Genomic DNA, 12,387 nt, shown 5'->3' on the forward strand with positions numbered 1-12,387 from the left:
CTTCCTTCCTTCCTTCCTTCCTTCCTTCCTTCCTTCCTTCCTTCCTTTTTCTTTCTTTCTATATCAAAATGTTGTTCTTAGCCAATGATTGTTAAATTCATAATAAAAAATTTTAATTAAAAAATTCAAGAGGCCCAATTCAGAAATTAAAGAATAAGTAGTTTTGCACATCACCTATCTTTCTTTATGCTACCAGAAGGTATTAAGGAAACAAGGAAGGAAGGAAGGAGAGAAAGAAGGAAAGAAAAAGAAAGTTGGAAGGTGAGATGGAACGAAGCAAGGAAGCAAGAAAAGAAGGAAGGAAAGAAAGAAAAAAGGAAGAAAAGAAAAGATGAAGGAAAGAAGGAAAGAAAAGAGGAAGGAAGGGAAGGAGGGAGGAAGGTGGGAAGGAAGAAAGGAAGGAAGGAAGGGAGAGTTGGAAGAAATCAAGCAAGAAGGTTGTTACTCTGAAAGTCACACCTCAGAGATTTTGGTGAAAGGTGTTCAGAGCCAGTGGGTTCCCCGCTATTGAAGAACTTCAAGAAAAAGCTAAAGAGGCAAGGAGCAGTGTTAGGGAGATTTTGTGAGTTAGACCTAATGTTATTGAAAGTCTGGCCACTTATCAGGTAGATTATAAAAATGGGAATTTTTTCTTGTGTATGAGTTGGCTCAAATATTCACTAAAGTTTCTTCTATCACATTGTATGTGATTTTGTATAATGTTCCCTGCTTTTAAAAAAAGATTTTTTTGGGGGGGACAACCCTGGAGTCAGGAGAACCCAAGTTCAAATCTAGCCTCAGACACTTGACACTTACTAGCTGTGTGATCCTCGGCAAGTCACTTAACCCTGTTTGTCCCAATTTCCTCATCTGTAAAACGATCTGGAGAAAGAAATGGAAAACTACTACAATATCTTTGCCAAGATAACCCCAAATGCGGTCATGAAGAGTTGGACACAATTGAAACCATTGAACAATAATAGTGACAATTCATCTTTCAATAATTCATCTTATTGGAGGTGGAGATGGGAAAGTCAACCTTAATACATAACACTTTGGTTTGCTTCTTGAAAAAAATCATACAGTCTTAGGGTAAACGGGACACCAAGAACCATGTAGTCAAATCCATACCTAGATAGGAATTCCCTCCTCAACATCTCAGACAAGAGGTCATTCAGTCTCTACTTGAAGACCTCTGGAGAGGGTGAACTCATTAGCATTTTTTTCTAGTTCATTTTACTCTTGTGCAGCTCTAGTTAATATTAGGTCTAACTCATAAAGTCTTCCTCATACTACTCTTTTGTCCTTGCCTCATGAGTTGGGGCAAGTCCAGACATTCTGAGGTGGGCCTTTTTAAGGTGTGGTGAAGTTAGGTATTCTTTTTTAGGTGAAGTTGTGTTCTTCAAGTACCTCCTTCTCCTTGAGAAAATGGAACAGCAAAGAGCTATGTTGATTTCACTTATCAATTATATGAATGAAAATACTAGAAGGGATAGATAATACTGCAAAAGAATGCTTCCAAATAACTTCCATGTAGATCATCCTATTTAGTTTTGGCAATAACTCTGTGAGGTAATGTACCACCAATGCAACATTTACAGTACCCATGGTCATGATAAAGACTGTGACTATAAATATCACATGATGGTGGATTGCAAAATATACCAGATTCTCCAGGTAGAGGGCAGAACTGAAGCATTTATTTAGACACCAGAAAACTGAATCCCAAAACCAGTAAGGTGATTCCATTATAGTACCAAAGATATTCAGAAGCCATAATAATGCTGAGAGCCACAGCATACTTTAGCCTTCCCACAAACCAATACAAGATCAATATTTACTCACAAACATCTTAGTCTCCTTGCCTGAGTACCTCTCTCTTCCACTGTCTCTTTGGCTCTGACCAGTTTCCTGAGGGCTCTGCTTCCCTTCAGCAAATTCCTCCCACCACAGGCTCCATGTGATTACATTCAGCCTATTAGGGAGCAGATTTTACTTTCAAAGCAGGGGAGGTCTTCAAACTCTCCCCTAGGTCTATTAAAGGGCAGGGGAGATCTTCAAATTCCCTTTCTCATTACAGGTAGACAGGATTAGTATCCCCATTTTGTAATAAGGAAGGAATTTGATCCTCAGAAAGGCAGGAAGGCAATGCTATACAGTGGAAAGAACACTGCTTCTAGAGTCAGACACCTCAGTTCAAATCCTATCTCTTATACTTACCTCCTGATAATATTTTTTTGGGGGGGAGGGGAAGGTATGGCAATTGGGATTAAGTGACTTGTCCAAGGTCACATGGCTAGTTTTGTGTTAAGTGTCTGAGGCTGGATTTGAACTCAGGTCTTTTTGACTGCAGGGCTGGTACTCTATTCACTGTGCCACCTAGCCGCCCCCCTCCTGGTAATCTTGGGCAAGTCATAACCTCCCTCCACCTATATATGGTCCACTATAACACATAGCTTCTCAAAAACAAAACAAAACAAAATCTGATATATTGTCTTGATTGAAAACTGGAAGGAAGTTGGTCTCCCTACTCTACAAGGAACATACATAGACAGTTACATTTGATTTTCACAGCAACCCAGTTAAATAGATTCCAGAGATATTCTCATTATTGACTTTTATCCAGATCTGTGATTTCATTGGTGCAGGGAACTCTAAGCTTCACAGTATCTTACAGGAAATTGACAGAGATCAAGTGACTTATCCACAACCATATAGCTAGTGAGTGTATGGAGGCACCATTAGAACTCAGGTCTTCCTGACTGTAGGTCTCCTCTATTTACTATACCGCCAGTTACCTCCACAGATCTGCCAAAAAGCACATTATTTGGTTTCATAATTTCATAAAGTCCATTCTAACTTTCTAAGATCAACAAGTCCATGAAATAATCACCATTTTAGGGAGAAGCCTATTTTTTATGGAAGAATATGTCACACTTAATAGATAGATTAACTTAAAAATATCAAAGAATTTTCCTGAAATTTTATTATCTGGGGAATATAGGAATTAAAATTTCCCACTCCCTACCACTGACAGGCTCACATTTAGAGGACAAGGTAATTCTTATTTCTAGAAATTAATCTTTCCTCCAAAATTCTCCTGCTCAGGCAAGCAGGGGAGGAGGACAATGCTCAATTCATTAAGCAGTGCATCTTGACAATGGCAAACCTCTCGTAAGCCCCTAAGAACATCTGTGCTTACAAATTTTCATTATCTTTACAACCCAGGGGAAAGTGCTTGTCATTTCCCAGTTTTCTAGTAAGCAGAGCTTTTATTTTAACTCCACTTTTAAAGCTTTAATAAAGTATTTAGTTAATGTTTATGAAGGGCTCACCATATGCTAGTATGAACAAGGACATATACAATATGTGTCTTTGCCATAGAGACACTTAGGTCCTAAGCATGCCTTAGCTCTGAATAACCTTTTTAAAAAAACAACTTAATTAAATCCAAAAAAAAAACATTTTAAAGAATCTATCATGTTCAAGATACTGGGATACAAAGATAACAAAAGAAAAAATCAGTGATGACCTTGAGGGGATTATATTCTCCTGGGGGGAGGGACAGGGCTGTAATATGTCCAGAAAAATAAATGTATACTACATTCTTTAGTTCTGAATTTCTTCCTTTTTCCCAATTCAATCGAATGTGATAAACAATTATTATGTGCTTACTATGTCAGACACTTTGTTGGATACTGGGTATTGAAAAAAAAAAGGTGAAATAGACCTTGCCCACAGGGTGCTTGTATTCCATTAGTAAGGGAAGGATGTAGGTCAATGGTAGAAACTCAAATAGAAAAATGGTGGGGGTGGGTAAGGGAATAAACTATACATTAGGATTTCTGCAGACCACATATTGACTTAGAAAACCTTAAATTAATATCATCTATGTTTTATTATATTTTTATTTATTTTGGTAAATATTTCTCAATTACATTTTAATCTGGTTCAAACAGCACTCTGGAGTATTTGCCCTTGGCATGCTGCCTGTTTAACAACCTTTGATATAGGTAACGGATAGTTTCAGAAAAGGAGATGTAATATTAATGGGGTATAAGATCTTCCTTGCCCATTAATAGACCTCATGTGGAACCCATTAAGGGAAGCTTGCTTAGGGGACACTTGCTTATAGGAAGGCTTTCACACCTTTTGTTAATTTCTTTTTTGTTGTTGTTGTTTTTTTTGCTTTTTGGAGGGCAATTGGGGTTAAGTGACTTGCCCAAGGTCATATGGCTTTTGTGTGTGTTAAGTGTCTGAGGCTGGATTTAAACTCAGGTCCTCCTGACTCCAGTGCCAGTGCTCTATTTACTGTGCCACATAGCCGCCCCAACCTTTTGTTAATTTCTAATTAGGCACTGAGTGTAGAGGATTGTGATGCATATACATACTCTGAGGTTAATATTTTGCTTTGGGGCTCACACATTGGAAGAGTGTTCTTGTGATTTGACCAGATGAGATTCTGGGTAGCCATTAAGGAGTCCCTGGCTTTGAAAAACCCAGATGTTGGTGTTTCTCTCTCTGGTAACTATATATGTATTTTTTTTTGCCTTTTTTTTGGAGGGCAATTGGAGTTAAGTAACTTGCCCAAGGTTACACAGCTAGATTTTTTGTGTGGGTGTTAAGTGTCTGAGGCCGGGTACCGAACTCAGGTCCTCCTGACTCCAGGGCCCGCACTTTACTCATTGTGCCACCTAGCCACCCCTAACTATATATGTATTGCCTTGATCAGACAGTTGGATCTATCTGTTGATCTGTTCTAATTTCTCAAACAGTTAGTAGCCCTGTCTGTTGGTGTTTATTTCTCTGCTTGTGTTTTCTCTATTTTCTTTCTTTAGATTTTCTCTGAAGTTCAGGGTGCTGATTTTCCCCCTGAACTAATGAATACAATTAAAAAAAGATTGTTGACCCCTTGAACAGCTATTTTTCCTAGAAAAGCATATCTAAGAACCTATGCTATTAGGCATCCTGGGTATGCCATGTGGTTGCTGCTACAGGAGCTTGAGTAAAATTTGAGGAGAGAGGGAACACTTTCAGCTGTAGGTTTCATTAAAGAAGTGTTACCTGTTGTGAAGGAAGAGAAGGCTTCCAAAAGGCAGAGATGTCAAGGAAATGCATTGTAAGTAGCCTGTGTGACTGTACAAAGGCCACACATGGCTTGTTGAGTTCCCAGAACAGCTAGCATTCCACTTTTTATTAGGTAAATTTTTAATTTTTTAAATTTTTTTCCAATTACATATATAGTTTTTAACATTCATTTTTATAAAATTTTGAGTTTCAAATTTTTTCTCCCTTCCTCCTTTCCATCCCCCTCTTCAAGATGGCAAGCAATCTGATACAGGTTATATATGTGTAATCATGTTAAACATATATATTGGTCATGTTGTGAAAGAAGGAACAGAACAAAAGGGAAAATCCACAAAAACAAAAACAACAAAAAAGTGAAAATAGTACAACTTTAGCTGAAACAAAGAACTAAGGATGGGGAATCATATGAAATAAGGCTGGAAAGGAAGGCTAGGGTCAGGTTGTGAAAAACTGTAAATGCTAAGCTAACAAGCTCATTTTTTTTTCTCAGATATATACTAAGGAGACCCTCAGGGTGTTTGAGTGGTAAAGTGACATGGGCAGATATACATTAGGAGGATGATTTTGGCAGCTTTATGAAGGATGGTTTGGAGAGAGAAGCAACTGTAGACTGGAGGGCCAGTTAGGAGAAAATTACAATAGTCCAAGGGGGAAGTGATGAAGGCCTAGATTAGTATGGTGGTCATGAAAATGGTGGGAAGGGCTTAGATGTAAGAAATGCTAGGGTGGGAGTACTGATGGAGCTTTCCAACTGACTGGATATTTGTGGGAGTAAATTAGAAATCAGAAAAGTCTTGAGCTTGGATGGCTGAAAGAATGGGAATGCTCCCAAAAGAAAATAGTAAAGTTGAATGATAAGGCAGGTTTAGGGGAGGAGATGGTGAATACAGTTTTAGGAATGTTAAATTTGAGATGCTGGAATATCCAGGGACATTCATTCATCTGGATCTGTAGGACCAGGGTTGAGGACAGAAATTAGGGCTGTGTGTATAGATTTGGGAATACTCTGTTGTCTAGGTAATTATTTGAGCCATGGGGATGGATAAGATTACCAAAAAATAAAAAATAGACAAGACAAAAAATATATCTAGGATAGAACCATGGGGAATATCACTCTTAGGAGGATGAACTAGATGAAAGAGATTGAGGAACTGTCAGGCAGGGGAACGAGACAGATAGGAAAGTAGTGTCAGAAACCATATGTACTTTGGGGAGGGGAAGGGGAAGAGGGTATCTAGTAGGTGGGGATGGTCAACAGGTCAGAAACAAAGACTGGGGAGGAAGACAGAGAAAAGGCAATTATATTTTGCAATGAAAAAAAAAGCTACTGATCACCTTTTCATGGATGAAAAACATTTATTAAGTGTTTGTTATGTGCCAAATGGTGACCTAAACACTTAAAAATAAAAATAGAAATACTGATATTGTGATTGGCGAAAATACATAGAAGAGTTCAGATGCAGGGAAGGTAACAAGACTCGGGGGTTCTGAGATTGTTTCAGAAGATCAGATGTCAATGTCTAGGGTTCTAGAAGGCATAGTACAGGTATAGATAGAATAGTATAATGGCCTTCCATTTTACTTGGATTGTGTTAGGTGATGCCTGGTTCATTCAGTTTGGGAGGGCTTCTCCAGAGAGGGCTACTCTAGTCCCTCTCACTTAGCTTTGGGAAAGGGAGAGTAGACCCAAGGATTGGAGTAGAACAGAGCCTTTAGCTTCAATTCCAGAAGAATGGTGAGGGAGAGTCTATTTCCAGATGGGAGGGACATTGGCAGCAAGGTGAGATGGCACCATTGAGCCTGTTTTTTTGTGTTTTCAGATTTTTCAGTAGACACTGGGTATTATGGTTTGGTATGGGGGAAGGCAAAGCCTTCACTTTCTGAGTTACTATTACTACTCACCATTGAAAGAAGAATTTCAGTAGAGTAATGGAGAGAGAAAGGCAGAAGACAGCCCCTGCACTCAAAGAGCTTACAATCTAATTATAATGATTAAAAAATTAATAATGATGGTAAAGATGACAAAATGGGGATAATAATAGCACCTACCTCACAGGGTTGTTGTGAGGATCAAATGAGTCAACAAACAGAAAGTATTTTGCAGATCTCAAAGCACCCTATAAATATTAGCTATTATTTTTGTGGGAAAAAACATCCTTCATGATAGTGGCAAATACATGTGATGAATATGTATGTGTTTCCCTGTTTTATACCTCACTGAATATTAATAATGAAAGTATTGCTGAAAAAAAAGATTGTCTCTGGTCTTTCAAGGAATCTTGTATGAGAGTGGGTTCTTTGTTCATTTTGATGAGAGGTGAACATTTGTTGGGATTTTGATTGTTTCTCTCTATGAAATTTGTGGACATGCCCATTTATACTTGTAGCACTAGTATATATATGGTGATATTAGCGTTTATATAATGCTTTAAAATTTGCAAAGCACTTAACAAATATTATCTTATTTTTTCCCCACAACCATGGAGAGTTAAGTGCTGTTATTATTCCTATTTTCCAGATAAGAAAACTGAGGTGGATAGGCGTTAGGTGACTTTCCCACAGTCACATATCTAGTAAGTGTTTGATGCTGGGATTTGAACTCAGGATTTCCATTCATGTGGCATTGAAGATGTATGAGTGAGTCTAACCAATTGGAAATAAATTGATTGGCTCAGACTGTTGTGGGTTGGGGACACCCCTATCTGCTAGACCTCTAAAAGGGAATCTTCATTGTAGAGTTGGTCTTTTTGCCCCTCTTCAGGGAGAATTAGAAAAAAATCAAAGCTGGGGATGGCTAGATGGCACAGTGAATAAAAGCACCGGCCCTGGAGTCAGAAGGAACTGAGTTCAAATTCTGCCTCAAATACTTGACACACTTACTAGCCGTGTGACCTTGGGCAAGTTACTTAACCCCAATTGCCCTGCCTTCCCCCCATCAAAAAAAACAAAAGAAAAGAAAAAAAAATCAAAGCTAAGAGTGAAATTGGGTTCTAGGTGAATTCTTGATCAGTGTCAGCCTTGGAGTTACCACCTTTAGAAACACCAAGTTTGAGGGTTGTAGAATCTAGCCTTTTAGAAGGAGAAGGGTTAATTCTTGGCAGAATCAGATTCTAGATTCTCCAGAAAAAGAACTATGTGTAGTGCTTTAAATTTATTTTCTGTTATTAACTCCACAGCAGCCCTGTGAGGAAAGTGCTATTATAATCTCAATTTTACAGATTAGGAAACTGAGACTGAGAGAGGGTAAGTGTCTTATACAGAAACACATAGCTAGTGTCAGAAACAGGATTTGAGCTTGGATCTTCCTGACTCTAAGTCCATCTCTCTAACCACTATTAAATGTTTTTACATTTCCCAATGTGTCATTTTCCATCCCCTTCCCAGGGAGGAATAGCAAAGAACAAAAAAGAAAGGAAAAAAAAAGTTCAGTGAAAGTAAACCAAGTCTGCAACATTATACATAATATATGTTATGTCTTTATTATATAATGTATGCAATATTCCAAGTTGTGTGTCACAAAAGGTTTTTGTTAAAATAACAATGCCACCAATGGGTCTGATTTATGATGATTTGTATAAAATTAGCACATTTCTTTAAGGCTGCCAAGCTGCATCTGTCAGCACAGTTTTCAGGGTTGATGATGGAGAATGTTCTTTGAGATGGCCTTTGTCAACAGTGCCTGATCATATCTTGTAGGCTCCACCTCTGTACCTGTTACAGAAAACTGGCTGGAAAATCCATGTAACAGCACTCCTATACCTCCCCCTTGGGTCCTCACCAGCTCCAATTTTGATCAACTCTATCTGGATGTGAAGCATGAGCTGGTTGAGCAGACAATCTCAACTACAGTCTGGAGTGTAGTTTATAATGCTGGATAATGCAATTCTCATTGCATTTTCTAAAAGGATGCTTTATTGAGGATATATTACCTGTACCCACAAATGTATGGGGCTTCCAAAATATTTTTTTGATCAATTGGGTCTCAGAGTTTGAGAGTTCTAGCTGAAGTATTGTCACTCAAGTCCCCAAAAACAAGTTCATTAAGTTACTTGTTGAGTTGTTTCAGTCATGTCTGACTATTTGAGACCCCATTTGAGGTTTTCTCAGCAAAGATACTGGAGTAGTTTGCCATTTCCTTCTCCAGCACATTTTACAGATGAGGAAACTGAGGCAAACAAGGTTAAATGACTTTCCTAGGGTCACACAGCTAGTAAGTATCTGAAGCCTGATTTCAAATCAGGCCTTCTGACCCAGAGATCTATTTACTGTGTCATTAAGTAATTTTTTTTTCTGAGGGAGTAGGAGTTCATAGCTTGGTTAGCTTTTTGTTTTTCTAAGTATGTTCAGAAATGTCCAACATTCACTGAACTTATCATTAATTATTGATGACAATGATTATGTAGATGAAATCTCATGAAAATATGAGGTCTCCCCAGCCTTTTCCCTCATTGTTCATTCCAGATCATTCCAGTGTAGCAAGGAATGAATGGCCAACTCTGCAGGCAGAGAGGAAGTCTTTAATACATATCTGTATGAGTCTTTGGAATTGTGAGACTCTCCTGGCTGGGGGGGGGGGGGGGGGCGGAGAATCTTCCCTGGTTCTGAAAGAGGATGGCAGAAATCTACAGAGAAGTATAGAGAGATGATCTATGGAGGTCATCTGGTTAAGGCAGGGAATAGAGACTGGAGCATGGTTAGTGTAAGTCAACCCCTCAGCCTTAGTAAATCTGTAAATCTCAGCATCTGGAAAAAGTGGATAATAATAGGACCTACCTCAAGGGATTGTTGTGAGGATCTGATGAGACAACATGTGTAAAGTGCTTTGCAAACTTTAAAGCACTTATTTAAATGCCAGCTGTCATTATTGTTATAATTGATTATTGTTATTTCTTAATTATATTATACTTTCTTCTTTGGGCTTTAGTCTTCTATTAAAAAACAAAAACAAAAACACAAGGCAGATGTTATTCCTAATTGTGGTTGTAACTAGTAAGGGGCAAATGGATTTTGCAATAAAGTATCAACATCAGCCGTGAAGACTGATTCAAATCCATCCTTAGACACTTACTAGCTGTATGACCTTGAGCAAGTCACTTAACCCAGTTTGTCTCAGTTTTCTTGTCTGTAAAATGAGCTGGAGAAGGAAATGGCAAACAGATCCAGTATCTTTGCCAAGAAAAGCCAAAATGGGGTTACAAAAAGTTGGATACAACTGAAATGACTGAAAAACACTACCAAAACAATGGTGCTCTTTCTCCTTTAAGTGAGCACTTGTTTCACACCTGACCTCATTCATTATTTTCTGTTCTATGCTACTGCAAAATGCAATCAACCTGAGGTTCTCATCCCCGTGGTCTCATGGTTTTGCAAAACCCTATTTCAGGACTCCCCTGTTTTTTTGGAAAGCAATTTGGTATTAAGTGACTTGCCCAAGGTCACACAGCTAGTTTTTGTGTTAAGTGTCTGAGGCCGGATTTGAACTGAGGTCCTCCTGACTCTGGGGCCAGTGCTCTACTCACTGCGCCACCTGGCCACTCCAGGACTCATTTTTCTACTCAGACTCCTGAGAGGGCTGAGCTCTCTGGGTGGGTGGGGATGGGTTTCCTCTTCTCCAAGCATACCCAGGGTTTGACTCTCTCACAGACTATCCTTGTTCTGCCACTCTACTCCTTACCCCCATGTCCAACCCCCACTCCCACTGACTTTGTCCCAGTTGCAAAGAATCCTACTTATGGTGCTGTCTCCATCTTACAGATGAAGCAATTGATTCCCTTTGAAGTTAAATGACTTGACCTGGCCCTGAAACACAGACCTCCTGAGTACTGAGCTCACTAATGCTTTCTTTACCACATCACACCACACTATTTCTTTTTATGCGCTTTCTTAAAAGATTTAAACCAAAATTCATTATAATAAAAGAAGGGTGGTTAGAAAAAGGAGTGCACTGTTTTTAATTATATGTATTTTAAAATTCAGTTAGCCAGGAAATTATTTATGAGATTAAGAATATCAAATAAATAACAGTTGCTAGGGAAATGGACTGTTAACTTAGCTATAATGTACATAATAAAATGTGACACTATCATCATTTATGGAGCTGACACTATTCTATATTCCAGATAGTGAATTCACTTGCTTTCCTCCCTCCCTCTTATCCTTCCTTCCTTCCTTCCTTCCTTCCTTCCTTCCTTCCTTCCTTCCTTCCTTCCTTCCTTCCTTCCTTCCTTCCTTCCTTCCTTCCTTCCTTCCTTCTTTCCTTCTTTCTTTCCTCTCTCCCTCTCTTCCTCTTTCCTTCCCTTCTCTTTTTCTTCCTAGCTTCTAATTCCTTCATTTTCTAGATGAGGCTTGGGATGGTTATATGACTTACCACAGTTACACAGCTGGTCAGTGGGAAATCTGGACCCAACCACTTGAACCTCTCAATATTTAGTGCCCTCCACTAATATTACATATATATATTTATGTACATATATACACATAATATGCATATAATTCAACCACTTCTATCTTATAGTTATTCTATATCTTATACATATTGTTTCTACAATAGACAGTAAGATCCTTGAGATAAAGATGATTTCATGATTTCATTCTTTATCTTTGCATTCCTAGAAGCTTGCCAATACTGAACATGAAACAGACGAAATACTTGTTGATTGAATGGAAGTGATAGAAGGGAAAAGAAAGGTGAAAAAAAAGAGCTAAAAGTGGCAAGTCAGATTATGCCCACTTTCAAAAGTCTAATTTAATTTTGAAGCATATGGGACACAGATTTCAGTCGTCCATCTCTATTCTGTGAATTCCATGTTATCTTAACCACCACCCCCCCTTTTTTCCCCACCTCACACATTCCTCCTTAGGTGGAACTGACTACAAATTATCTATGTCACTAAGAACCTCTAGTTAGTTGTGCTTAGTTTTCAAATCTTTTGAGGGAAATACAATTATAGTATACATTGAGCAAAGATCTCTCCCCTTCATCCTTCTTTTATTTTTAACATTTATCTATTATTTCTCCCTTGAAAAATGGTTTATGTTTTGAACTTAACCAATGCTAATAAGATGAGCATTTCCATATATAACGTAGATGCTAAAAAGAGGATTGTACATGAAGCTGTGAATATGTATCACATACAGCTTGTCTTCCTTTTAAAGTATATAATAAATGTGACATCTGTCTTTAACATTTAACACTAAATTAGCATTTAGGGAGATTTAATTTTCTATATCCTGAAAACATTAATATAAAAAAATTTCTGGCTTCTTTGAAGCTTTGGCTTATTTTTAACATGTATTATTTTTCTCCCATAGAAAGGGAAG

This window comes from Petaurus breviceps, unplaced genomic scaffold (genome assembly GCF_028583685.1).
Source record: "Petaurus breviceps papuanus isolate PSGF00001 unplaced genomic scaffold, PetGlider_PUasm1.0 221, whole genome shotgun sequence".
NCBI lineage: Eukaryota > Metazoa > Chordata > Mammalia > Diprotodontia > Petauridae > Petaurus > Petaurus breviceps.